The sequence below is a fragment of the Panulirus ornatus genome, chromosome 56, assembly GCF_036320965.1.
Source record: "Panulirus ornatus isolate Po-2019 chromosome 56, ASM3632096v1, whole genome shotgun sequence".
Classification (NCBI taxonomy): domain Eukaryota; kingdom Metazoa; phylum Arthropoda; class Malacostraca; order Decapoda; family Palinuridae; genus Panulirus; species Panulirus ornatus.
In genome coordinates this window covers 24,180,763-24,208,575 of record NC_092279.1, presented here as the reverse complement: position 1 = coordinate 24,208,575, position 27,813 = coordinate 24,180,763, and positions in this window count along the sequence as shown.

Below are 27,813 nucleotides of genomic sequence, written 5' to 3'. Positions count from 1 at the left end.
AACGTAAGGGTAAGAGAGATGTGTGGAAATAAAAAGAGCGTGGTTGAGAGAGCAGAAGAGGGTGTTTTGAAGTGGTTTGGGCACATGGAGAGAATGAGTGAGGAAAGATTGACCAAGAGGATATATGTGTCGGAGGTGGAGGGAACGAGGAGAAGAGGGAGACCAAATTGGAGGTGGAAAGATGGAGTGAAAAGGATTTTGTGTGATCGGGGCCTGAACATGCAGGAGGGTGAAAGGAGGGCAAGGAATAGAGTGAATTGGAGCGATGTGGTATACAGGGGTTGACGTGCTGTCAGTGGATTGAATCAAGGCATGTGAAGCGTCTGGGGTAAACCATGGAAAGCTGTGTAGGTATGTATATTTGCGTGTGTGGACGTGTGTATGTACATGTGTATGGGGGGGGTTGGGCCATTTCTTTCGTCTGTTTCCTTGCGCTACCTCGCAAACGCGGGAGACAGCGACAAAGTATAAAAAAAAAAAAAAAAAAAAAAAAAAAAAAATATATATATATATATATATATATATATATATATATATATATATATATATATATATTCTTTCTTTTTCTTTATATATATATATATATATATATATATATATATATATATATATATATATATATTTTTTTTTTTTTTTTTAACTATTCGCCATTTCCCGCATTAGCGAGGTAGCGTTAAGAACAGAGGACTGGGCCTTTGAGGGAATACCCTCACCTGGCCCAATTCTCTGTTCCTTCTTTTGGAAAATTAAAAAAAAAAAACCGAGAGGGGAGGATTTCCAGCCCCCCGCTCCCTCCCCTTTTAGTCGCCTTCTACGACACGCAGGGAATACGTGGGAAGGTACTCTTAATCCCCTATCCCCAGGGATAATATATATATATATATATATATATATATATATATATATATATATATATATATATATATATATATATATATATATGCATATATATATATATATATATATATATATATATATATATATATATATATATATATATATATATATATATATATATATATATATATATATATATATATATATATATATATGCATATATATATATATATATATATATATATATATATATATATATATATATATATATATATATATATATATATATATATATATATATATATATATATATATATATATATATATATATATATATATATATATATATATATATATGTATATATATATATATATGAAATCAATAAAAACAAACACTTACCTTTAAGAGAATCGTATATATAATTGAAGATAAGCCCCACTTTACACAGTCAAATCCATTAGAATGAAGCTATCTCCACATCAGACATATAATACACTGCTTATACCAAAAAGATACCGAGTAAATAGAGATAACAAAAAACGAACAACAGGAATCTCTCTCCATATACGAGGAGACACTGGTGTCTCGCTGGGATCCATCCTTGCAATCGTTGTGCCCATCTGGTTAACACAGTCCCATGAATACCCCAAGCGAAGGCAGTGAGTGAGGCAGTGGGAGTGAAGGTTGCGTGTGTGTGTGTGTGTGTGTGTGTGTGTGTGTGTGTGTGTGTTTGAAGGTAGTGAGTGAAGAGAGTGTGGGGTGAGTGGGGAGTGAATGCAGTGAGTGGAGAGAGTAATCGAACGTAGGCGAGTGAGGGAGGAAAGTGTGAACGTAGGCGAATGAGTGGGGAGAGTGTGTGAATGTAGGCGAGTGAGTAGGGAGAGAGTGAACGTAGGCGAGTGAGTGGAAGAGACTCAGTGAAGGCAGTGAGTGAAGAGAGTAAACGACGGCAGTGAGTGTAAGAGATTGAGTGAACAAGTGAGTGAAGAGAGTGAGTGAAAACAAGGAGTGAAGAGACTGCATGAAGGCAGTGAGTGAAGAGATGTAGTAAAACCAAAGTATGAAGACAGTGAGTGAAAATAGTAAGTAAGTCAGTGAGTGAAAACAGTAAGTAAAGTCAGTGAGTGTAGAGAATGGATGAAGACAGTGCGTGAATGAAGTAAATGAAAGAAGCGAGTAAAGTAGTGAGTGGAAGTACTGATTTAAAAACAGTGCAAACACAGTGAATGAAAATTGTGTGTGAAGGCAGTAAGTAAAGATAATGGATGAAAACAATGAATGAAAAAAGCGAAAGAAAGATAGGTGTGAAGACAGAGAATGAAAGTCGTTTGTCAAAGCTGTAAGCGAGGAGAGATATTGTGGTTCTCTATGATATGGCAATGGTTTTCTGAGGCATGACAATGGTTCTTTAAGATATGGCAATATGGTTCTCGAAGGTATGGTTATATGGCTCTCTAAGGTATGGTAATATCATTCTCTAAGGTATGATTTGTTCTCTAAGGCACCATAATGTGGTTTTCGAAGGTATGCCCACTATTCTCTTACGTTTGGCAATAAAGTTCTCTAAGGTATGGCAATATGGTTCCCTAACGTATGGTAATATGGTTCTCTAAGGTATGGCAATATGGTTCTCTAAGACATGGCAATATGACTTTCTAAGGTATGGTAATAAAGTTCTCTAAGGTATGGCAATGTAGTTCTCTAAGGTATGGTAATGTAGTTCTCTAAGGTATGGCAATGTAGTTCTCTAAGGTATGGCAATGTAGTTCTCTGAGGTATGGCAATGTAGTTCTCTGAGGTATGGCAATGTAGTTCTCTAAGGTATGGCAATGTAGTTCTCTATGGTATGGCAATGTAGTTCTCTATGGTACGACACATGGATGATGTCATCTACGATACATTACCACACATACCGACATCCAGCTGTAGAGAGAGAGAGAGAGAGAGAGAGAGAGAGAGAGAGAGAGAGAGAGAGAGAGAGAGAGAGAGAGAGAGAGAGAGAGAGAGAGAGAGAGAGAGAGAGAGAATATGGGGGGCTGTTTCGTTGTCGTGCCGCCCACTGAACACGGAAATTTGGCTACTTCTTTCTTATCTCTCTCTCTCTCTCTCTCTCTCTCTCTCTCTCTCTCTCTCTCTCTCTCTCTCTCTCTCTCTCTCTCTCTCGGCCATAGATTAAGATGATAATATGGCGTTTTGAACACAGCCACACGTACGTGGTGTACAGCCCTCCACAAGTGGGTCCGTACACGTTCCGTGTGAAAAATACCGTCTCTGTCTGTCTTCTTCCTCCGTCTCTCTCTCTCTCTCTCTCTCTCTCTCTCTCTCTGGGACGTCAGTGTAGCCGTGGACAGGTACCCGCTGGCTCTGTGGGAGGGGGGGGGGGGTGGATGGGGGGGTGGGGGGAGTCATCACAAGGAGGACGTCTGGTGATCTTGCCTAAGTGACCTTGGCTGGGGGAGGGTGGTTGACCTTTGACCCCCCCTCTGTGGTGGTGGTAGTGGTGGTGGTGGTAGGCCGGTGATTGACCTGGCTCGAGGACGGGTGCGTGTGACCCTCAGAGTGCATGAGGTTTGTTATGAGGAGGACATGAGGCTCATTATGAGGAGGACATGAGGTTCATTATGAGGAGGACATGAGGTTCATTATGAGGAGGACATGAGGCTCATTATGAGGAGGACATGAGGTTCATTATGAGGAGGACATGAGGCTCATTATGAGGAGGACATGAGGTTTGTTATGAGGAGGACATGAGGTTTGTTATGAGGAGGATATGAGGCTCACTATGAGGAGGACATGAGTTTCTTATGAGGACATGAATTTGCTATGAGGAGGCCGCGAGTTTGCTATGAGTTTGCATCATGATTCATCTCATTCATTTCTGCTCTTCACTAATCTAGGTTTATTCACACACACACATCGTATGTATGCTCTGTTGTGTATTAGAAATGTATGAATATATTGAATGGAAGTCTGGAATTCAGAGGATGAGAAATGCTCCTTTTAAAAAGCACAGGTGGACGTGCTTGAGATGGTGGGGGAGTATATATATAGGGGAAAGGTTGCCTAGGTGACTTAAGGTGAAGGTTACCCACACCTACCGAGCCTGTTGCAGCTTCTAGGTGACTCCAAGTGAGGATTAGGTGTAGCAAGAGTAGAGCTTTGATTACGAGAGAGAGAAAGTGTGTAGGGAAACTTGGAGTACATGTGAGCCCTAGGTGAGGTGTAGATGGTAAGGGAATATCTTAAGCCAATGATGTGATAAGGTTTAGGTGGCTAGTCATGATACGATATGTCTTCAGGTGCAAAGGAGGTGGCGGAACCTTATATCGAACACGGTCTAGGTGACTGGGAGTGACCCCACCAGGGAGCATGGTTAGGAGGTGTTACCAGGGGGCCTGCAAGACTCAGTTGACCTACAAGACCCAAAAATGCTGAATGACACATTGGTCTGGCTCCTGCAGAATCTAGTTGCCCAAGTCTCTCACTCGGGATTTGCATCCTTATGGCTAAGGGGTACCTTAGCCTTCCTCGGTTGTATGGCCTTTTCATGCCTCTGCTGCATCGTAGTCAGTAAAAGGAGAAAGGAACAGTAAGCAAGAAAATGAGAGATAAGAGACGAGTAGAGTTGCTTCTGAGGTTGAGTTTGAATGTCATACCGGATTCCTGGGGGTCAGAAAAGTCATCCTTGATATTACTATTATCTTTCTCTCACGAGTAAACGCACGGTGTGTGCAGGTATGCTGACCTACACACACACACACACACACACACACACACACACACACACACACACAAACACGGTAAACCCCCTCCACATAGAGCAATAGGTTTGAGTCGAACCCTCGCCAATACAAACCATCTTCAGGCCCAGCCCTTCTCAAGCAATTGTCAGGAGTGTTTGCTTCGTTGCTCCCTGAAGCAAGACGACGCCCCCCCTCTACGGTGCTGTGTGCCACGCCCTTGTTGGACCCGGCTGAGGTGAAGTGCCGGGCCGCCCCATCCGTGGATAGGCAGGACGTGCCCAAAGAGGTGGAACAGGAGGAGGAGGAGGAGGTGGATAGATGGGAAGGGAAGTCCCAGAGGTCATGAGGAGTTCTTGGGGTTAGAGGGAGTTGTGAAGGATAGCAAAGTGTGGGGGTGTGTTGGTGGAGGGTCCTGGAGAGGGGATGACGAGGTTCTGGAAGGGTACAGGAAAGTCTTGTAGGATAGGGAGTGGGTTCTGGGGGTTATGGAAGGGTTGTGGACGATAGGGGAATTCTGGAGGAGGTTTAGGGATCCTGGGGGACCACTTGGGCAGGACAGGGGGACGTCCTCCGCCCCTGGGTGGTCGGCGGTCCGTGACTTGCAGCAGCAGCAGCAGCAGGAGTCTTCTCCTCCTGCTGCCTGTAAAGGGGGAGTTAAATAATGGGTTTTGTGTGTGTGTGTTCTGGCCAGTGAGGGAGGCGGCCTGGGTGACGAATGAGGATGAGCAGGGAGCTTCTGGCCAGTGAGGGAGCTTGCAAGGTGTGGTGGTGGTGTGTGGTGGTGGGTGGTGTGTGATGGTGGTGTGTGGTGTTTGGTGTATGGTGGTGGTGTGTGGTAGTGTTTGGTCTGTGGTGGGTGTGTGTGGTGGTGGTGTGTGGTGATAGTGTGTGGTGGTGTGTGATGGTGGTGTGTGGTGTTTGGTGTGTCTGTGGTGGTGTTTGGTGTATGGTGGTGATGTGTGGTAATGTTTGGTGTGTGTTGGGGGGTGTGTGGTGGAGGTGGTGGGTTGGCGTAGAGGTGAAATCATCAACCCTAACAAGTGATGCTTATTTCATTGTTCATATCTTATTGGAAGCTTCAATTACCAATTTGTTTATACTTTCGTTTGACTGTTGTTTTGTCTGGCTAATGGGCTTGGGTTTTAGTTATAAGGTTTGAGCATTTTACAGTACGGATGAAGAACAAATGTACGTGTAATCACTTATTTTGTGATTACAAGTAATTACGAATTTTACACTCGTGGGGCCCCATCTATTGAACCGTCTCTACCATCATATAACATTTTGAACTTTATCATGCTGTCCACATTTACTATATCCTTATACAGGTTATCAGCCATTCACCCACTACCTTTATACTCTAAAAACATTTCTTTACATTATTTCTAACAAGTTTCTTTTTATATCTTATATCACGTCCTCTGACAGCTCTATCCCTGGCATCTCTTCAAGAACAGTTCGCCATCTGCATCATCAAACTGGCTTAAAAACTTAAATGTTGTGGACATGTCACACTCGCCCTTACTCTTCTCTCTTCCATGGTGGGCAGATCTAAGACCGTCAGGCTTCTCCCTTGTAACTCAGCTCTATTAATCCTGGCACCATCTTTGCTGCCCTCCCCTGGATCTTCTATTATATTCCTTTTGTAAGGCTGTAGGTGTGGTGACCAAATGCGGGAGGCATACTCTAATTCTGGCCTTCTGTATGACGCGAACGGGTTCGCTGGACATTGCCTTATCCAATGAACTTGAACGCTGCTCTAAATATGAGCCAGCTGACGGTCTGTCTCCCGTGGTGGGCTCCTAATATGGGACTCTGGCGACAGGTTAGGGACGAGGTCGACTCCCACGTCTCCCAGAGACACAAGTTTCTGGAGGTGACATATTTCCTGTGAGATTATATTCATACTGGCTTCTTTCACGGTGTTCCATCCCCCCCATTACTTCACATTTGCCCGGGTTACGCTTCATCAGCCATGTATCAGATCAACTTTGACGACTGTTTGGGTCTCTCTTGCAAGTGTGTGTGTGTGTGTGTGTGTGTGTGTGTGTGGGTGGGTGTGTGTGTGTGTGATTTTAATGGTAGGCAGTTAGCTCGGAGAACCTAAGAACGTAAATTTATGTCTTAGTGACTCTCTCTCTCTCACTCTCTCTCTCTCTCTAGGGGTTACCGGATTCCGCCCACTGTCATTTACGTCGTGAGTCAGAAGTCACTATTCGTCGAGGCTGTATCATCATAAGTGGACGGAAAGGAGTACAGTCTTGTCAAGGAGTTTATCACTCCAAAGGGGTCCATCATTCCCCTGCTCCTGTATGGAGTAAAATCTCAAAACCGCAGAATCTCCGTTATATATATATATATATATATATATATATATATATATATATATATATATATATATATATATATATATATATATATATATATATATATATATATATATATATATATATATATATATATCATCCTTCACATTGCCAATTTCCCAATACCAAGAAACGTGCGTGTATTACCGCACCAAAGCAGTCTTCTCAATTACCACAACATCATTTTCCCCCACCAGGGAACATCTTTGGACACCACCCTACTTTATTAAGACCCCCAGCAGCGCCTGAGGAGTCAGCGTGTGCCGCCAGTTAGCGCCAAAAGCGTACAAGAACAGTTCGAATAAACAGCAAATACTTCGCCACGTTCGAACGTGGGCGAATTCTTGGTGCTTCCAGACAAGTCATCCTCCTCCGAAGTGACAAAAAAGAAAAAAAGAAGAATGAGTGACTTGGGCAATGATCTGGAAACGTAACATAGCAGTGTGTTGTGATTATGCAAAATGTGATCATTGATACGAGCCAATATGGAAGTGGAATATCTCTTATAGATTTATGAGTAAAGGCTTGTTGTACGCAGCCTCACGACACACACCCCCACCAACATCACAATTGGACCTGAGATATTCGTCTGATTCTTCAAGGGAAAAAAAGTCGTGTCTGAAGATAAGCTGTTCGCGAATGTTGTGCCTTGAGACCGAACCTGAGACATCTGCTGGAATTGTGAGTTTTTTGGGTAAATCAATAAATATCGCTGTAGGTACTCATTAACATGTTAAATATTGCTATAGGTACTCATTAACATGTTAAAAAGAAGATATAACATTCTTAAATGATTTTTACATATGGCACCTCTGCATTTAGCCAATGGATCCGACGACCCATTTCATTGTTGATAACTATTAGGCCAAAATGATCAGTCAATTTCTTAATGCACATGAACCCTTACTCTATTTTTTGTGGAGTTTATATTAATTGTTTATCTAAATGTTTATACCTACCGCATTTACCCTCTGGTAAACTGTACCTTAGCTGTCCTAAATTTGCATATCAAATTCTCTTCTTTTTTTTCCCCCATCTGTCTCTCTGAATTCAGAGTCATTCTCGGTTATCTAATATTTGTTTTTCATACATGTTGTATAGATATTTATTATGTTTATTGTATATTATGTCTGAGAATGATAATACGTTGTCCGAGGGGTATAATGTATATATTGCACGGTAGAATATTCCAGACTGTGGGGAAAAGATGGGGTTTGTTTACGAAGCGGCAACTGTTTAGTGGTGTCTGGAAGGTGTATATATATACCGCTATGTGCTTCCAGGTGAGGCTTCCAGGTGATGAGGCTTCCAGGTGGTGAGGCTTCCAGGTGAGGCTTCCAGGTGAGGCTTCCAGGTGGGGCTTCCAGGTGAGGCTTCCAGGTGATGCTTCCAGGTGGTGAGGCTTCCAGGTGAGGCTTCCAGGTGAGGCTTCCAGGTGGGGCTTCCAGGTGATGATGGTTCCAGGTGATGCTTCCAGGTGGTGAGGCTTCCAGGTGAGGCTTCCAGGTGATGCTTCCAGGTGAGGCTTCCAGGTGATGCTTCCAGGTGATGAGGCTTCCAGGTGGGGCTTCCAGGTGATGAGGCTTCCAGGCGGGGCTTCCAGGTGATGATGGTTCCAGGTGAGGCTTCCAGGTGAGGCTTCCAGGTGGAGCTTCCAGGTGATGATGGTTCCAGGTGAGGCTTCCAGGAGAGGCTTCCAGGTGGGGCTTCCAGGTGATGATGGTTTCAGGTGATGAGGCTTCCAGGTGGGGCTTCCAGGTGATGCTTCCAGGTGATGAGGCTTCCAGGTGAGGCTTCCAGGTGAGGCTTCCAGATGATGAGGCTTCCAGGTGAGGCTTCCAGGTGGGGCTTCCAGGTGATGATGGTTCCAGGTGATGATGCTTCCAGGTGATGAGGCTTCCAGGTGAGGCTTCCAGGTGATGTTTCCAGGTGATGAGGCTTCCAGGTGATGCTTCCAGGTGATGAGGCTTCCAGGTGAGGCTTCCAGGTGATGATTCCAGGTGATGAGGCTTCCAGGTGAGGCTTCCAGGTGATGCTTCCAGGTGATGAGGCTTCCAGGTGAGGCTTCCAGGAGAGGCTTCCAGAAGAGGCTTCCAGGTGATGAGGCTTCCAGGTGAGGCTTCCAGGTGATGATGCTTCCAGGTGAGGCTTCTAGATGATGCTTCCAGGGGAGTGAATATTTTCTTCTTTCATTCGTATAATGGGGCCATCATATATATATATATATATATATATATATATATATATATATATATATATATATATATATATATATAAATATATATATATATATATATATATATATATATATATATATATATATATATATATATATATATATATATATATATATATATATATATATATATATATATATCGAGAGACAGCAAGCTACAATCAAAACACGTTATATATATCAATTCTGTTACCTCCATAGTTCCTCATGAGAGATGACCAGAAAACATCTTAATCCAGGAAAATGCAGACCATAGGAAGATCAGGGAAAATGTAAATGTAAATAGACAAAAAGATATAAAAAAAGACATTTACAATGTGAGAAAATACAGAGCTGAACAGCAAGAAGTGTGTGTGTGTGTGTGTGTGTGTGTGTGTGTGTGTGGGTATGTGTGTGTGTGTGTGTGTGTGTGTGTGTGTGTGTGTGTGTGTGTGGTGGTCTGAAGCCCGTCTTGGCCATGACAAAAACTGACTTACTGTACAGTCAGGGATCAACAACAACATAATTAAGACGCCCTTGACTTTACCCCCACTGAGAACAGTAAAGACCCGAGGAGGAGAAAGGGGGTGAGAGAGAGAGAGAGAGAGAGAGAGAGAGAGAGAGAGAGAGAGAGAGAGAGAGAGAGAGAGAGAGAGAGAGAGAGAGAGAGAGAGAGAATGATCACATATGATGAAGAGGACAAGAATGCTTTACGAAACGTGAATGAGAGGTACGTGGCGTTTGTGTGACCACACAGACCAATGGTCCGAGCGAGGTGGTCTGTTCCTGACGCCACCAGCAAAGATGACTTTCTTTGAAACCAGTGGGAAGGATCACAAGCAGAGCAACGCAAAGAAAACAGAGAGGCGAATGAAGGCAGTAGGAGGGAGGCTTAAGGCTTCCTTCACCTTTCATTCCATCTTCGAAGGATTAGAGAGAAGGAAAGATTATAGACGTGGGAATAATAGGTAAATAGGTCTCCCTCCCTTTTTCCCTCCCTCCCTTCCTTCCTTCCTTCCTTCCTTCTTCTACTCCATCTCTATAGGAAACCTGGCCATCACCCTACCTACCCTTCTCTATCCTCCTTCTCTACCCCCACCTCCATCCTACACCACCTCCCCCACCCTCCAACACCCTCTAGGTGGTGCTGCCGAAGGTGAGCCAGGATCCTACCTGAAGGTCGTCTGAGGCACCTATCCAGGTACTCACCACACCACCTGGCTGGCTGGCTGGCAGGCACCTTCGCCCCAGCGAGGCCAGCCTCCCTCCTCCTCCTCCTCCTCCTCCTCCTTCCCCAGACAACCCCCAACCCCCCACCTCCCCACCTCCCCACCCCTCCACCGGGAAATCCCCACACCAACTGGTGAGCTGGTCAGCTGGTCTCTATTTCTGTTTTACTGTCCTGCTCTCGTACCTATCCTCACGTCTTCCCCTCGTAATCTCTCTCTCTCTCTCTCTCTCTCTCTCTCTCTCTCTCTCTCTCTCTCTCTCTCTTGTACGTTGGTTTAAATGCTTGAAGCTTGAAGCTTTCCTGACGACAGGTTTAAGCAATATTGTAAAGTGATTTCTCCTTATATATATATATATATATATATATATATATATATATATATATATATATATATATATATATATATATATATATATATATATATATATATATATATATATATATATATATATATATATATATATATATATATATATATATTTATATATATATATGTTTAAGAAAGGTATCTTGTACTTAGGATTTAATAAAAAAGCAATATTTTCGAAAGATAAATCACCATAATTACTGTTCTGTCTCTAGTTATCACTTTAAAATTGTTTTTACCGGTGTTTTAATTTTCCTTTATACCTGGAGGTCCTTTCTCTAATTCCTACACTTTAATTAGAAAGATAAAGGCTGATCACATCTGACTATAAGGGTGTTGCATGGAACACTTTACGTTGCAACACTAAATACGATCAAAACAATGATTGGAAAATATCATAAACGTCTGTATCAAATCTCGTTTTCTTCATATTTTTTTTTCTTTCTGAGCAGATTAAGTTCCAGGTCAAACTTTTATATAAGTCGTGGCATAGTTTCCAAAAGAAGGAACAGAGAAAGGGGCCAGGCGAGGATATTCCCTCAAAGGCCCAGTCCTCTGTTCTTAACGCTACCTCGCTGACGCGGGAAATGGCGAATAGTATGAAAGTTCAGGTAATATCCATACTAGAATGAGAAGTATTTTGACCCTGTTCCATAGAAGGTTCTAATGTAGACTTTCAAGAGGATGTGATCCACAGGGGTCAAGTTATGATGCAGGATAAAGCTTGACTCCTGCCGAAGGATAGACGGATCGACGGACTGACGGATAGACGGACCGACGGATCAACGAGCAGAAAGAGAGGCGGACAGGCGGATCGACGGACGACGGACCGACGGATCGACGGCTAGACGGACCGACGGCCAGACGGACCGACGACCAGATGGACGGACCGACAGACCGACGGGAAACGTACGACGTACGACGGATGGACGATGACGACGGTGACCAAAGACGCAACATTGATCGAGGCACCATTAACATCACAACAGACAAAAGAATTATAGAACTAATAAATGAACAATAAATGATAAATAATAAATAATGAATGATAAGTAATAAATAATGATAGATAATAATGATAATGATAATAATAATAATAATAATAATAATGATAATAATAATAATAATAATAATAATAGTAATAATAATAACGATGATAATGGTAATAATGATAATAATAATGATAATAAACAATAAATGATAAATAATCTCGTATCAAAAAGAACTACATATAACCATAAACATAACCCGTTCGTTATTCTTAGAGCGTATCTTTATCATGTGTATTTCGTAAGAAAGTTTTCTTTCTCTATTTTTTTTTCCATCATCCCTACCATTACTTGATGGACAGACGAGGTGGCACAAATTATGCTTAATTTCGTTATTTCACAGTTATCCACCTGGCATAATGACTTCCTGCGAGAAGTAGTTAATTAACATAATCACCTTGTTAGAACAAGCCATTCTCTCATAGTGGTGACCTTTGGCATGGAACTGAAGAACAAAAATTTTCAAAACAGTCACATTCGTCACAATACAATACAATACAATACAATACAGTACAATACAGTACAATACAGTACAATACAATTCAATACAATGATACTATAGCAATGCAGCAGTCTACAGGAAATCACATAGTAATTGCCCAATTACGTCTCCACTAACGAGACTTGTGAGTTATTACTGACATCTGTCAGTATTGTCATTGACAAAGATGGTTATCAGGGCAAACCATTCTAATCTACTGTATCCAGATGTAGAGGTTTAAGATATCATAGTCATTCGCGAATCATAAAAGTAATTCCTCTGCTATTTGCAGATAAGACAGTGTGAATGATAGTCATCTTTTCCCCCTCACAGTTTCTGGATTTGAAATCAATCTTGTATAAATGTTGATATCTAGCAAGGTAACAAGGGTGATATAAGGTTACTAAATATACGTTTTTGGTATATGATTCTTATATATGCTCTAATTTTCTATGAAATGTATATACGTTTTTTTTTTCTTTAGATGTATAATATTCTTGGTTGTTCTATTTTTCAGTCATTTATCTTTTTGAGAATTCCTTCCCCAGTTGTCTGCAAAAGTAAATCTATTCTTAGATTCTTTTTATTTTCCTTTCGCTTTCCTTATATTGAAAAGGATCACAGTTGAGCGCGTGATCAAGTATATTCCTATGAGTCCACGGGGGAAAATGAAACACGATTAGTTCCCAAGTGCACTTTTGTGTAATAATCACATCATCAGGGGAGAGACAAGAGAGAAATATAACAGTCAGTTGATATACAACGAAGAGACGAAGCTACGACGCCATTTGGTAAACAAGAGACTACCCGAACCTCTATTCAGCGAGGCCTCTGTATCCTCGTCTGTTGACGGGATGGAGGGAGGGATGGAGGGAGGGAGGGAGAGTACAGCTTCCTCGTACTGGAACATCTTACTGCAAGGGAGAATCCATCGTCCTACTGAAGCGTGGGGCAGCGCACGCAGTCTTTGCAGCTAGCTGCTGGAACACCTTTGGGGGAGGGGGGGAAGGGGTCTCGCTGGGCAGTTTTGGAGAGAGAGAGAGAGAGAGAGAGAGAGAGAGAGAGAGAGAGAGAGAGAGAGAGAGAGAGAGAGAGAGAGAGAGAGAGAGAGAGAGAGAGAGAGAGACGTTCGATCTTCGAGCACGACTATAAACGACCCTTGGGTAGGAAGGTGTGACCTTCAAAGGCCAGGCAGCCATACACAAAGGGTCGTACCTACGTGCTCAAGGGTCGTACCGTCGTACTCAAGGGTCGTACAGTCGTACTCAAGGGTCGTACCATCGTACTCAAGGGTCGTACCGTCGTGCTCAAGGGACGTACCGTCGTACTCAAGGATCGTACCGTCGTGCTTAAGGGCCGTGCCGTCGTACGCAAGGGTCGTACCGTCGTGCTCAAGGGCCGTACCGACGTGCTCAAGTGCCGTCACTAGGCTCTTCCAGTTGTATTGCTTTAGTTTAGGTGTCTATACACACACATACACACACACACACACACACACACAACAGATAAAACACCCTCACAATCTTCAATATCTCCTCCCTCGTGTCTTATTCATTGTCTGTTACTTTTACTTTCCCCTTCCTATCTCCCTATATTTTTCCCCCCTTCCCATGTTGGCGTGTGTGTGTGTGTGTGTGTGTGTGTGTGTGTGTGTGGAACTGGAGGAAATAGTCATTTTGGTGATGTTTTGACGCGGCTCAAAGCCATGGTGGACCAGGGCCGGTGGCTGGCCAGCCAGAAAACACACACACACACACACACACACACACACACACACACACACATGGGGGGCCATGGCAGCGAAGTGCTCTTTTTTTTCCCCCTTCGAGTGAGTTCAGAGGCGATCCTGAATCTCTTTTCTTTTTTTTCTTCTCTGATGGAATTCTCCCTCTCCCTCCCTCCCTCCCCCCCTCCCCCCCCTCTCTCTCTCTCGTTCCATCCCATCTCCCTCCCTCCACACCATCGCCCTCCCCCACCTCTCTCTCTCACTCTCTCTCTCTAGAACCAATCTTCTCCACGAGAGGAGACAGGTTCAATGTAGTCTAGGTGTCCTTACTTCGCTATTTTTTTCTCCCTCTGTCTTAGTTTCCCGTCCTTTGGATGGCTGGTTGATTGGCTCGATGTCTTTCTGTCTGTCTGTCTGGGTGGATATGTGCCCGTCTGTCTCTGTCCGGGTGGATGCGAGTGTGTCTGTCTGTTTATCTAGATGGACATGTTCCTGTCTGTCCGGGTCACTGTCTCTCAGGGTGGATGTGCGTCTGTCTGGCTGTCTCTCTCAGTTGGATGGCTAACTGTCTGTCTATCTATCCATCCGTCTAGACAGACGGTAGTTTGGTAGTCTGAATGGCTGTGGGCGTGACTACCTGGCTGGTTGTTTGTGTGGCACACCTGCCCACCGTCCACCCACACACTTGTGCTTAGGGTAACTTCATCCTTACGTCCCACTCTGGGCCACACCTACATCAGTCCCACTCCTATCTAGCCCTCTCTTCTGTATTTCACTATCATGTCTATCCTGTATCATATTCATCTATCTATCTTGTATTTCACTCATTTGTCTATCCTCTGTTTCATTCATCTGGTTATCCTGTGTTTTTGTTCATCTATCTATCCTACACTGTATTCATCTATCTTGTATTTCATTCATTTATCTATCCTGTCTTTTCATTCATCTATCCATCCTGTATTTCATTCATTGAAAGACACTGTTGGCTTCAAACCATCATCATCAATTGTATAAAGTCTTTCGTTCATGCTCTGACCTCATGAAAAAAGTATACAATATGTGTACGATATATTTCCTTCAAAGATCTTTCAGAATGATTCGTTTCGACTTGTAATGACCAGTTGGTTAATTGACCTTCAGGCCTCTCGGTTGCCAAGGTTATAAGAAAGCCATCAACGTCATATTGTATACACTGATCGAAGTGTTGAACACCTTCCTTAATTGAAGTGTTGAACATCTTCCTTAATCGAAGTGTTGAACACCTTCCTTAACTGAAGTGTTGAACATCTTCCTTAACTGAAGTGTTGAACATCTTCCTTAATTGAAGTGTTGAACACCTTCCTTAACTGAAGTGTTGAACATCTTCCTTAATCGAAGTATTGAACACCTTCCTTAATTGAAGTGTTGAACACCTTCCTTAATTGAAGTGTTGAACATCTTCCTTAATCGAAGTGTTGAACACCTTCCTTAATCGAAGTATTGAACACCTTCCTTAATTGAAGTGTTGAACACCTTCCTTAATTGAAGTGTTGAACACCTTCCTTAATCGAAGTGTTGAACACCTTCCTTAACTGAAGTATTGAACACCTTCCTTAACTGAAGTGTTGAACACCTTCCTTAATCGAAGTGTTGAACACCTTCCTTAATTGAAGTGTTGAACACCTTCCTTAATCGAAGTATTGAACACCTTCCTTAATTGAAGTGTTGAACACCTTCCTTAATCGAAGTGTTGAACACCTTCCTTAATTGAAGTGTTGAACACCTTCCTTAATTGAAGTGTTGAACACCTTCCTTAATTGAAGTGTTGAACACCTTCCTTAATCGAAGTGTTGAACACCTTCCTTAACTGAAGTATTGAACACCTTCCTTAACTGAAGTGTTGAACACCTTCCTTAATCGAAGTGTTGAACACCTTCCTTAATTGAAGTGTTGAACACCTTCCTTAATCGAAGTGTTGAACACCTTCCTTAATTGAAGTGTTGAACACCTTCCTTAATCGAAGTATTGAACACCTTCCTTAATTGAAGTGTTGAACACCTTCCTTAACTGAAGTGTTGAACACCTTCCTTAACTGAAGTGTTGAACACCTTCCTTAATTGAAGTATTGAACACCTTCCTTAACTGAAGTGTTGAACACCTTCCTTAATCGAAGTGTTGAACACCTTCCTTAATTGAAGTGTTGAACACCTTCCTTAATTGAAGTGTTGAACACCTTCCTTAATCGAAGTGTTGAACACCTTCCTTAATCGAAGTGTTGAACACCTTCCTTAATCGAAGTGTTGAACACCTTCCTTAATCGAAGTGTTGAACACCTTCCTTAATTGAAGTGTTGAACACCTTCCTTAATCGAAGTGTTGAACACCTTCCTTAATTGAAGTGTTGAACACCTTCCTTAATGAAGTGTTGAACACCTTCCTTAATTGAAGTGTTGAACACCTTCCTTAATTGAAGTGTTGAACACCTTCCTTAACTGAAGTGTTGAACACCTTCCTTAACTGAAGTGTTGAACACCTTCCTTAACTGAAGTGTTGAACACCTTCCTTAATGAAGTGTTGAACACCTTCCTTAATGAAGTGTTGAACACCTTCCTTAATCGAAGTATTGAACACCTTCCTTAATGAAGTGTTGAACACCTTCCTTAATCGAAGTGTTGAACACCTTCCTTAATGAAGTGTTGAACACTTCTTATTGAGTTGAACACTTCCTTAATTGAAGTGTTGAACACCTTCCTTAATTGAAGTGTTGAACACCTTCCTTAATCGAAGTGTTGAACACCTTCCTTAACTGAAGTATTGAACACCTTCCTTAACTGAAGTGTTGAACACCTTCCTTAATCGAAGTGTTGAACACCTTCCTTAATTGAAGTGTTGAACACCTTCCTTAATCGAAGTATTGAACACCTTCCTTAATTGAAGTGTTGAACACCTTCCTTAATCGAAGTGTTGAACACCTTCCTTAATTGAAGTGTTGAACACCTTCCTTAATTGAAGTGTTGAACACCTTCCTTAATCGAAGTGTTGAACACCTTCCTTAATCGAAGTGTTGAACACCTTCCTTAACTGAAGTGTTGAACACCTTCCTCAGGAACTGAAGAATATTCTTAGACAATATGGAAGTCCTAACAATAATGATAACACTCTAGATCGTAGAACAAGGAAAAAAGAAATAAATAAGAAACAAAATAAAAAATTAAAATAAAATAAAAATTGTTTTTACTTCACCATTCGCCCTCAATAACATAGACCAAGTATATATTCACAATCTACAAAATACCTCAAAACGTAATTCTAATGTAATAGTAAACTTATTTTTTTTATCTTAACGTAAAAAAAAAAGAACTCGAAAGAAATATATATGTATCTATCTATTTTGAGAAAGAGGGACAACGAAACCATAAGAAATATGTATCTATCTATTTTGAGAAAGAGGGACAACGAAACCATAAGAAATATGTATCTATCTATTTTGAGAAAGAGGGACAACGAAACCATAAGAAATATGTATCTATCTATTTTGAGAAAGAGGGACAAAAATATATGAAGTCACAGACATTGTAAAAATAACATAGAGTTAATATACAGACCCACACAGACCACACAGACCACACGGGGACCTCCCCCCACCCCACCAAACGAGGTCGTTTGCCCTAATCAACACTACTGAGAGAGATGCAGGCCATTTAAAAGCAATAGGGCAACATTAGGTTATCACAACATGATAATTAATATTATCATAATCACACTGTAGCACAATCCTGGTACATAACTAATGTACCATGATTATCAGTATAGTATATTGTAACTGGTAACAGTAGAGTAACAAGACTAGATGAACACAAGTGATAATTTGCAAGGTTTATCTTATATACGTAGGAACAATTATCATAAAATGGTCGTCAGTGTAACAGGCACAATGAGTCTTACCCACCGCCAATAGTCATGGAGAACAATATTGGCTTGTTACCTGTCGTTACCTGCTCGTTAATGTGAGATAATCGAGAGTGAATGATCCTAACGGGTAACAAAACAGGCAGTAAGGTAAATGCTAATTATAATAAGAATGGGAGATCAGAACACCAGAACGAGGCGATTAAGGAAAAGTAGAGTGGTTAACTGTGGTCACGTGACCTGGAGGTTGTTTAATCATAGGTTACAAGCTAAGGGCAATAGGCGGTTAGATCCAATCACCATTTGTGTTGTTAAGGGTCGAGGTTTGGGTGAGGGAGGAACTGCTGGTTGTAGCTAGTGTTGGTGATGGTGGGGGGGTGATGATGATGTTGAAGATGGTGATGTTGTTGGTGATGGTGGTGGCTGTGTTGAAGATGATGAGGATAATGATGGAGATAGTGGTGAAGCTGGTGATGGTGGGGGAATCGTGATGGAGATGGCGTTGTTGCTGGTGTTGGTGTTAATGGTGGTGGAGATATTGATGGAAATGATGTTCTGTGTTGGTGATGGTGGTGATAGTGATGGAGACGGTGGTGCTGTTGGTGATGGTGGGGATAGTGATGGAGATGGTGGTGCTGTTGGTGATGGTGGTGATAGTGATGGAGATGGTGGTGCTGCTTGTGATGGTGGGGATAGTGGTGGAGATGGTGGTGCTGTTGGTGATGGTGGGGATAGTGATGGAGATGGTGGTGCTGTTGGTGATGGTGGTGATAGTGGTGGAGATGGTGGTGCTGTTGGTGATGGTGGGGATAGTGATGGAGATGGTGGTGCTGTTGGTGATGGTGGGGATAGTGATGGAGATGGTGGTGCTGTTGGTGATGGTGGGGATAGTGATGGAGATGGTGGTGCTGTTGGTGATGGTGGTGATAGTGATGGAGATGGTGGTGCTGTTGGTGATGGTGGTGATAGTGATGGAGATGGTGGTGCTGTTGGTGATGGTGGTGATAGTGATGGAGATGGTGGTGCTGTTGGTGATGGTGGTGATAGTGATGGAGATGGTGGTGCTGTTGGTGATGGTGGTGATAGTGATGGAGATGGTGGTGCTGTTGGTGATGGTGGTGATAGTGATGGAGATGGTGGTGCTGTTGGTGATGGTGGTGATAGTGATGGAGATGGTGGTGCTGTTGGTGATGGTGGTGATAGTGATGGAGATGGTGGTGCTGTTGGTGATGGTGGTGATAGTGATGGAGATGGTGGTGCTGTTGGTGATGGTGGTGATAGTGATGGAGATGGTGGTGCTGTTGGTGATGGTGGTGATAGTGATGGAGATGGTGGTGCTGTTGGTGATGGTGGTGATAGTGATGGAGATGGTGGTGCTGTTGGTGATGGTGGGGATAGTGATGGAGATGGTGGTGCTGTTGGTGATGGTGGTGATAGTGATGGAGATGGTGGTGATGGTGGTGATGGTGGTGACAGTGATGGAGATGATAGTACACTGGTAATCAGGGAACCCACAAGTATATTAATGCATAAATCACAGAGACATTATTGAGGTTGGAGAGCGCAGTGCGCAATCGCATGATAGTTACGGGGATGGATTACAGCTGCGCAGTGCGCACTTACATAATAGTTGCGCAGATGGAGAGAAGAGAACATTATTACGTTGGCACAGAGGCAGTGAAGGATCAAGGCTAACACAGTGGGTGAATGTTAAGTGCGCAGTGTGGGTGTGAAGTGCGCACTGTAAGGGCAAGAACTGCGCATTTTAGGGTGAGAGTATCGTGCGCAATGCGGTCTGTATAACGAATGGGTAAGAAGGGGGAGGGGGTGTGAGTGTGAGAAGAGTGCAGTGGAGTGAGGAGAGTCGCTCAGGGTGATGGTGAAGCCTGCGCAGTTTGGTGTGGGGGACGCAGCGCTGTATGATGGAGTGGTTGGCTGCGCAGTGGAGATGGAGTTCAGACAACAGATCACCAAAGGAATAGTGATGGAATAGTGTGGCGGAAAAGACGCACGCGATGCGCAGTGTATGGTAAAGGACGGAGCGCAGTAAGAGGTAACAGATAATGATAATGATAATAATGATAATGATAATGATGATAATGATATTAATTATGATAATGATGGAATACGGGAGAAAGAGTGCTTCCCACGTATTCCCTGCGTGTCGTAGAAGGCGACTAAAAGGGGAGGGAGCGGGGAAAGGCTGGAAATCCTCCCCTCCTGTATTACTTTCACAAAGAAGGAACAGAACAAGGAGCCAAGCGAGGATATTCCCCCGCCCTATGGCTCTGTTATCTCTTTTTAACGTGAAAAAAAGATAACAAAATCCCATGATTTTTGCAGAAAACCAAACTCACACACACACACACACACACACACACACACACACACACACAACACACACACACACACACACACACACACACACAAATCATAAAACCCTCAGCTCCGTACTCTAAGCAAAAACCTCAAAACCCACCAACCCACACCAACCCCCTTCGACCCCCTCACTAGCGGTACTGCGCGCACCGATTGCGGCGCAGTTAATGAGAGACGGGGGAAAAAACGTTTACGATTCCCAAATGCTAGGCTATTAAAGGACGAAAAAATGACCCAGAAGACCATAAAGCCTCGGTCTCTGGAGGAGAGTGGTCCGCGGTGCTCAACACACGGACCCCAGACTTTCTCCAGACGTCACCCCCATACCTATCTCAACCCCTTCTTCCCCACCAGAATCCCCATCGCCCCATCGCCATGCCCCCATCCCCACATGCCCCCTTCCCTGCGCCTCTCTCCGAATATATAAGTGTATATGATTGTGGTACACATGGTCACAGATGTGTGTGTGTGTGTATATATACGTACATGCAGGCAAGGGGAGCCGAAGACCTCATACACAATAAAATGATTCGATTATTCCTCATGTGTACATCAGTCTCTTTCCGTCTGTCTGTCTCTCTGTCTGTCTGTCTCTCTCTCTCTCTCTCTCTCTCTCTCTCTCTCTCTCTCTCTCTCTCTCTCTCTCTCTCTCTCTCTCTCATGCTTTTGTACTCAGCCAAACGCTGAGAGGAACCCGCATACACAAACATGCAGGTGTAATCTTAGATAATAGCGTATTGCACACACGCACACACACACACACACACACACACACACACACACACACACACACACACACACACACACACACACACACACACACACACACACACACACACGCACACACACACAGACACGCACACACACACACACACACACACACACACACACACACACACACACACACACACACGCACACACACACAGACACGCACACACGCACACACACACACACACACACACACACACACACACACACACACACGCACATAAACAGCTAATTTCTCTGGAGGTCGAGTATAATATTAAGACACTTCTAAACCACGAACTTAACACGGAGCAGCCACAACCAGCTGAGTATATCGTCACAAGCATATAACTCTCTCTCTCTCTCTCTCTCTCTCTCTCTCTCTCTCTCTCTCTCTCTCTCTCTCTCTCTCTCTCTCTCTCTCCTTATCCACCACAGAAGGTTTATCTCTCCACATCCCTCCACAACCCACTACATACCACTTTAATCAAACCCCTTTACCTTCACCTCAACCCACTTGTAAACCACTTAAACCCACCTATAACCACCACTACAATCTCTCTCTCTCTCTCTCTCTCTCTCTCTCTCTCTCTCTCTCTCTCTCCCTATCTATCTTTCTATCTATCTATCTATATACATATATATATATATATATATATATATATATATATATATATATATATATATATATATATATATATATATATATATATATATACATAGATAGATATATATATTCGCCATTTCTCGCGTTAGCGAGGTAGCGTTCAGATCAGAGGACTGAGCCTGAGAGGGGAAAATCCTCACTTGGCCCCAAAGTTTACTTCAGTAAATGCTCTGATCTCGGGTTAATCCTTCAGCGCCGCCAAATTAAACCTTTCTGAACTCTCCCGTTAGCGAACTGGCTGAGGCGGTGGTTCGCTGATAGCGAAACAGTAAGGACTTTCGTTTTCCATGACGAAACAGAGAATCATATCATCCAATGCTTTATTTCCTAACGTCTTAATTGAGGAAAAAAAATGATGATATAATGTCGTCTATTTTGTAGCCTTAATTACGTTACCGAAATACTATCGAATGACGCGGAGTTATAACAATCGTTCGTAAATTTCGGCAAAAAAATACTTGTGAAGTAAACGTGAATGTTTAACATAGGCGACGACGGCCAGACTTCGTTAAAACAACGAAAGCTTCACATTTATCATTCTTTCTCTTCATGAAGCACAGTGCCAGGGGATGGAGGGACGAGTGTAGTTATGTTGTCCAACGCCTCCTCCCTCCTCCAGCTCGCTGTGGCTCATACCCGTCCAGCGCCTCCTCCCTCCTCCAGCTCGCTGTGGCTCATACCCGTCCAGCGCCTCCCTCCTCCTCCAGCTCGCTGTGGATCATACCCGTCCAGCGCCTCCTCCCTCCTCCAGCTCGCTGTGGATCATACCTGTCCAGCGCCTCCTCCCTCCTCCAGCTCGCTGTGGATCATACCCGTCCAGCGCCTCCTCCCTCCTCCAGCTCGCTGTGGCTCATACCCGTCCAGCGCCTCCTCCCTCCTCCAGCTCGCTGTGGATCATACCCGTCCAGCGCCTCCTCCCTCCTCCAGCTCGCTGTGGATCATACCTGTCCAGCGCCCCCTCCCTCCTCCAGCTCGCTGTGGATCATACCTGTCCAGCGCCTCCTCCCTCCTCCAGCTCGCTGTGGATCATATCCGTCCAGCGCCTCCTCCCTCCTCCAGCTCGCTGTGGATCATATCCGTCCAGCGCCCCCCTCCAGCAGCTCGCTGTGGCTCATACCCGTCCAGCGCCCCCTCCCTCCTCCAGCTCGCTGTGGATCATACCCGTCCAGCGCCTCCCTCCTCCAGCTCGCTGTGGATCATACGTCAGAAATGTCCTCGACAGCTAGTTCATCCAGGAGGTGAGAACGTTGTCTAACGAAGACCTTTCCTATAAAACCTCACACCAGCAACACAACCCCACCTCACACCAGCAACACAACACCACCTCACACCAGCAACACAACACCACCTCACACCAGCAACACAACAACACCTCACACCAGCAACACAACACCACCTCACACCAGCAACACAACACCACCTCACACCAGCAACACAACCCCACCTCACACCAGCAACACAACAACACCTCACACCAGCAACACAACAACACCTCACACCAGCAACACAACCCCACCTCACACCAGCAACACAACAACACCTCACACCAGCAACACAACACCACCTCACACCAGCAACACAACAACACCTCACACCAGCAACACAACACCACCTCACACCAGCAACACAACACCACCTCACACCAGCAACACAACACCACCTCACACCAGCAACACAACCCCACCTCACACCAGCAACACAACACCACCTCACACCAGCAACACAACACCACCTCACACCAGCAACACAACACCACCTCACACCAGCAACACAACACCACCTCACACCAGCAACACAACAACACCTCACACCAGCAACACAACAACATCGCCTTAACCGTATGAAGAGAAGAAAGAGATAGAATTGAGGGGAAAAAAAAGGAAAGAAACTCCCAGCTTTTGTTCTGCTTCTACAGAATTACGAAGTAGAATAGACTGTCGTGGGGTAAACGCAGCGGTCTTCCGTACATTTTATAACGACTCATGTGGTGGAAACGTACCCGATCACTTTCCCGTCAAATTCGGGCGACTCGCGTAGTAATACCCGGGCGAACGCTCAGCTTACCAGCTTTTCCCGCGTAATCGTCTGTAGGTGTGACAGCTTCTCGTAAAATAGAAAAAAAAAAAAAAGAGAGAATAGGATGTACCTCTTCACAAATCTGGTGCTAAATTTGGCAAGTTTTAGATTTGTGATTAATTTTAGGGTTGTTCAAACTGTCTGTATGTGTGTATATATATATATATATATATATATATATATATATATATATATATATATATATATATATATATATATGAGGCTTATAATGCATTTCTCTGTAAGATAAGAGTAGACAGAGGGAGTTTGAAAAATGCACACCCTAAGAACGTAACATTTGTTTATGTTTATGGAATGAACAATTATTCTAGATTTCGTTAAGTCTATAGTTAGATATATCTCACAAGCGATTTCATTTTCTCATTAACATTCACTGCTCTCATCCCATCAACCATTAACACCAACAACAGAACATCCCATCCCCCTTTCTCTCCACCAACATGACTATGATACTCCCTCTCCAACACTACCCACCAACACCACCAATTTCGTCAACACAACCCACCAACAACAACATTATTCACCAACAACACCAAACTGTCAACACCACCATTCACAAAAATGGCCACCCATTCATATATTACCCCCTTCCCCCCCATTATTCATAACCCCTCCTCCTCCCCATTCCCCATTCACCTCCTACGCGCATTCATATATCGTGCCTTCCTCAACTCCCATTCACAAACTCCCACAATTGTACGCGCCCATTCATAACCACAACCTCCCCCACACACGACAATTGTACACACGCATGCGCAATCACCCCCACCACCATGGCTATTTATGACCTGCAATTGCTTTTACTTACGCCTGGCCCAACCCCTCACTATCACCGGGCCATCACACCTGGCTATCACTGTCGCAAATGATGGTGATACAAGGCAAAATGATGGTGATGACAGCCTTATTCACAATCTCGTCATTATCGAAAGACCTCGTGTGTTGGCGGGTGCATGATAATGAAGACCCACACACTCTCTCTCTCTCTCTCTCTCTCTCTCTCTCTCTCTCTCTCTCTCTCTCTCTCTCTCTCTCTCTCTCTCGCCATCTTCAATTTTATGCCCGTAAGTTAAGTCCTGAGCCTGTCAGTCCGCTCCCCACTTATATATATATATATATATATATATATATATATATATATATATATATATATATATATATATATATATATATATAGAGAGAGAGAGAGAGAGAGAGAGAGAGATAGAGTAAGAGTACATACATTAGCTCTCTCTTCACTCGCATGTTAATCTTGAATGAGGTTGTTGATTCGATGATGATTGTTAATTAAGCTACATTGTGATTACGGGGATCTATTTAGTAATCATTTTCTTTAAAGTGATGATATTACGTTCCATTGCGTGTCTAATCCCATTAATTTATAATAGAATTCTTACATATCATCTTATAATCAATTATCTTAATTGATTATCTTAATTCAACAGAAGGGATGGTATAAAGTAAATGATTTGTTGGAAATGGAAGTATATTTACGGTGATTTTTATATGTTTCTGTTGTTGTGCAAGGAATTAAAGGATAAGGCAATTATTATCATACGTCTTATAAGTATCGTTAAGTAGTTCACTTATTTGCCTGACTGTGGGGATGTAATCTTAATTATATTTACATGATTGACATAGAAACTAACAAACATCTCAATCACAGTTTAGAAAATGACCTTAAATTCTGATAGAGTTGAGAAGAAGATTTAGGATTTTGATCTGGTTTAGAAGAATACATTAGACTTTGATGTAGTTTAGAAGAAGACATTAGACTTTCATATACTTTAGTAGAAGACATTAGATTTTGATTTCTAATTGCACGGAGTACATGCATTGGTGGATAACATCAACAAACCTTTTGAATTTTGAGAGTTATATACACATTCTATTCTCCATAGCATTAGTGATTTCTTCTTTCTCAAGCTAAAACCTCTCTTCACATATTGTCCAATGGAAATACCTCAATATCCACTGAACATCTTTAATTATAGCAATTGTTAGACTCATTTGCTTCGCAGGAATGAATTTCTTTGCAGTTGCGTATATAATTTAAAGTTTTCATTTCTATATTGATGTGTAGGATAAGGTGCTGCTACTGTGTTAGGGAAAAAGCTTGTAAATGTTACCCCTTACGAACATAGAGGAAACTTTGATATATTGCCTTTAATACAAGGAATCAAACTCGACACGATCCTAGGTGGCGAAATTCAATGAAAAAACATTGATCAATAACAGACAACTTAATCCGAAATGGTGTATTTGCTATCAAAACCGATGAACACCATTGAGAATGACTGTATTGTGGTGTATTTGCTATTTAAACCGATGAACACCATTGAGAATGACTGTATTGCACAGGCGAAACCCAGTGCAAAATGTTGTATCTTAGGAAAAAAAGATATATCCAGTCAGCAACGTTGCCATTTCTTGAAGAAGATAAAGTCTGCAACACTGTGTTCAGCAAGGGTTACGTCTTTCTTAACAGACAAGACCACAGCTGATCCCTTTAACACACCAAACTGGAAACGTTGAATTCTACAGAATAAAAGACAACACAAACGTTCCTTATAGCCAATCAATTAGGAAACGTTGGGTGCAACAGGGGGAGAAAGAATGTTAGAAACGTTTCCTTTATCAGACTGAATCGAAAACGTTGAATGGAGCAGGAACAAAGAAAATGAACTGAGAACATTCGCTCTAACAAACCAAATATCAACATAGCAGACAAACCACCACAAACGTTCCTTCAGACAAACCACCAGAAACGTGTCCTCTCACAAACCACCACAAACGTTACCCTCAAACAAACCACCAAAAACGTGTCCTCTCACAAACCACCAGAAACGTTCCCTCAGACACACCACCAGAAACGTTACCCTCAGACCAACCACCACAAACGTTACCCTCAGACCAACCACCACAAACGTTACCCTCAGACCAACCACCACAAACGTTACCCTCAGACCAACCACCACAAACGTTACCCTCAGACCAACCACCACAAACGTTACCCTCAGACCAACCACCACAAACGTTTCCTCTCACAAAACCCAACGGAAAACGTTGTATCCTGGCAGACATCAGCCCAACAGACGAACGCGTTGTTTCCACCACCCGAGGGAGAAACTCCCTTGTCATCGTAGTCGACCAGGAAAGGTGCATTAGTAAGGTCGGGTTAAGCCAGGTCGAGCGACCAGGCGGGCGGGCAGGGAGTGAGCCAGTGCCACGCAGTGCCACGGGGGAGGAGGACCAGAGGAAGGAGGATTAAAGAAGTTGGCACTGTAGCCTCGTCCACTTCTAATAATCGGATTAGACATTGTATAATCTGTGGGCCCGGCAGGTAGAATTATCATGAGATAATTAGCGAGTTATCGTCGAGCATGATCATGTGGAGGAGGGAGAGAGAGGGAGGGAGGGATTTGTGAAGAGGGGAGGAGGAGAAGGGTACTTGGTAATGGGAGGTGTTGGTGGGGACTGGGGAAAGAGGGTGGGGGAGAGTTTGGTATCATACTAAGTCTACTTAAAGTGTTGTGGGTGATGACTAAACTAGATAGATTAGAGTTTAGAGGAATGAATCATTGATATATATATATATATATATATATATATATATATATATATATATATATATATATTAAGAATATATGGTGTGGGAGGAAAGTTGTTAGAAGCAGTGAAAAGTTTTTATCGAGGATGTAAGGCATGTGTACGTGTAGGAAGAGAGGAAAGTGATTGGTTCTCAGTGAATGTAGGTTTGCGGCAGGGGTGTGTGATGTCTCCATGGTTGTTTAATTTGTTTATGGATGGGGTTGTTAGGGAGGTAAATGCAAGAGTTTTGGAAAGAGGGGCAAGTATGAAGTCTGTTGGGGATGAGAGAGCTTGGGAAGTGAGTCAATTGTTGTTCGCTGATGATACAGCGCTGGCGGCTGATTCATGTGAGAAACTGCAGAAGCTGGTGACTGAGTTTGGAAAAGTGTGTGGAAGAAGAAAGTTAAGAGTAAATGTGAATAAGAGCA